The following is a 2,741-nucleotide window of genomic DNA, read 5'->3' on the forward strand; positions in this document are numbered from 1 at the left end:
ACCAAATCGTGGGTGGAACGGGAGGGGGGGCACGACGTAGGTGCGAATCTTCGGCCTTTCTTTTAATTGGAAAGGGGGAAGGCGTCACAGACAAAGGCGGATCCACCGCCATGCCGGAATCGGCATCAGAAGTCGGTTGGCTCAGGAAGGTTTTCAAATGTTGCACCGCGATGTCACGTTTTTGCGTTGCAGCAACGACATCACCCTCCGGCTGAGTGCGGGAAGAGGTCTGCAACAGCCTCGGAGACGGGCGGTGGCCGAGGTCTACGCCGTCGCTCGTGGCCGGTTGTCGGGAGGTCGGTTGCCCGACCGACCGATCCTGAGGGGGGGGGGGGGGTGGGGGGCAGGAGAACGCGCCACCGGAGACGGACTCCGATTATTGTCCTAAAACCACGCGTATTAAACGAAGCAGAGCTACTGGCACTACGTAAACGTGGTGTGCCAGAAGCTCGAGCGACATGCTGGTCCATATGTGGTTTCGGTGCAGTAAGAGCTTCAGTTCCTACGACAACAGCACTGGCAGCAGAAACACTGTCGGGGACGGTAGTAGGGACAACAGCCGATTTATCGGGTTCCGTAACCGGGACAGTATGCGGAACAATTTCTGCCGACATCGGCACGGATTCCGGGGAGACTTCGTCCACTACCGGTTTTTCAGTAGCATATGCAGCTGTCGCAGCCGTGAGCAAAGATGGCTCATCAGGAGGTACAGAAACAGAAACAGAGTCACTATCAGGAACAGACGTATCCATGTCGTCAGCGGCGGCCGGTACAGGGGGGGCGGGGGGGGGGGGGCGGCCGTGATTTGCACACGTGCGGGGGGTGCGTGGGGTGCGGGGGAGGGGGGGACCTAAACTCGTCGCAGCAACAGAAGCAAAGCTAGGCCCACTGTAAACGTCCTCACGTGGCAACTGAACAGGCTGCCTGCGTTTAGGGCGGTTTTGTCGGTAATGACCAACACCACCGCAAAAGGAACACGTCTGAGGTTGACCACTATAGGTTATAAAAGCACGATGACCGTCAACTATCAAGAAGGAAGGAATATGTTGTCATACTACCATCTTTACACTCCTCACGCCGTTTTCGACCTGAAAAACATAGGCGGAGGACCACTTCTCTTTAATTACAGATAGCACGGTCCCGTACGGCCGCAAATGACGAGATATTGTGTCATTCCGGATTTCAAAGGACAAGTTAAACACACGAACATTTCGAAGGCCAAACCCACCATGAGAAATAGTCACGTTACTAATTCGACCGATAAGTCGAAATTTACGGATACCACCATTAACATTTACAACGGTATCACACAATTCTGGAGTTTTCAACTTCAAAAACACATAATTGATAAAAGTGTCAAACTGAACTCAGAGAACGTCATCGGTCGACAAACACAATTCCTCAAGTATCCAACGGTGAACTTCGAAAGCTGACGGTTTTCCGACGGAACTATCAAATTCGCATTGCACATTATTTTGTCGTTCTTCACTATCATCATACAACATTGCCATAACTTACGGACTTGACGAAATGTAGCCGCGAGGCAGGAGACAGACGACACGCGAGGCGCCGCCGGCCAAGTCGCACACGGAAGTACTGCTCGCTCGGCACCCAGGTGTTGCCAGGCGGGCAGCCAACCAAGTACTAACCAGGCCCGACGTTGCTTAACTTCGGTGATCGGACGAGAACCGGTGTATTCAACGTGGTATGGCCGTAGGCGCACGGCTGAATTCGCTTACGGTTCTTGTCCCAACACACACAAAATCATACTTTTCGGTCGAAATCAGCCCCATTTTTTTTTTAATTTTATTTTTATTGACAATTCGTCAGGTTAGCGCGATCGCAATCCTGAGTTCCAAAAATTATGCACCGGAAGGACGCACTACGTATCTTTTTTTGTAAAATTAATACATTTATTTTTTAACATTACATCGTTACAAGATAACATCTTTACAACAAAACATGAACAGAACTGTAATTGTATGCACTTCCTTCCGCAATACGACGTGCCATCAATGCGACTGCCGAATTAGCGGGAGCGCCGCCGCGTGTGTGAGACGCACAGCTGCTCGTTGCACTTCCTGTCATCCGCTTGGCGCGTGTAGCCTTCGACACTCGCGGTAGACGCATCTTGTCCCTGGTGTCCAGTGGATGGCTGGCGCACGGCAGAGCGGCGTATGGCCTGTGCGGGATGTGGCAGTGTCGTGCTGGAGGGCGCCACAGGTAGCGATGTAGGCTTCCTCGCCTCGCCTCGCCTCGCCTCACACCAGGTGTTTGCTTAGTTTGCAGTGCATTCGCACCATTCCTATCCGTGTCCCTGTGCCCGTCCCGACTTGTTCCCTTGTCCCGACTTTGCTCGACTGCCGCTCGGGTCGTGGCCCATATAACAGCGCAAGCACAAGAAATGTCTGCAGGAGATGACAAGACGAAGGAAGACGTTCGGGGTTTGATGGAGATAGTTCAAATGCTTTAATCAGCGAACATCCACGTTAATGTACCGGAGAATTGGCAAATTCGATGGACTGTAATCATTCCGTCCTCGTGCGACATTTGCATGCAGTTGTGAAGGTTAAAACTTCAGTTGTATGGATACCGCATCCATTAAGACAAACTCACAAAAATCAGAGAGTGGTCATATGTGCAACTCTGCTCTACTGTTCATCAATTGGCTCATGAACAACACTGACGAATCCTATCCAGCACCGTTACTGGTATCGAGAAATGGTGTATCCTGAAATGAG

The 2,741-nt window shown here is 51.6% G+C and overlaps 1 pseudogene; it reads right to left on the minus strand.

Annotated features, from left to right (window-relative positions):
• Positions 1-1,599: 1,599 nt before the first annotated feature.
• On the minus strand, positions 1,600-1,719 carry LOC126337217 (5S ribosomal RNA; annotated as a pseudogene).
• Positions 1,720-2,741: the final 1,022 nt, after the last annotated feature.

The sequence above is a fragment of the Schistocerca gregaria genome, chromosome 2, assembly GCF_023897955.1.
Source record: "Schistocerca gregaria isolate iqSchGreg1 chromosome 2, iqSchGreg1.2, whole genome shotgun sequence".
Classification (NCBI taxonomy): Eukaryota; Metazoa; Arthropoda; class Insecta; order Orthoptera; family Acrididae; genus Schistocerca; species Schistocerca gregaria.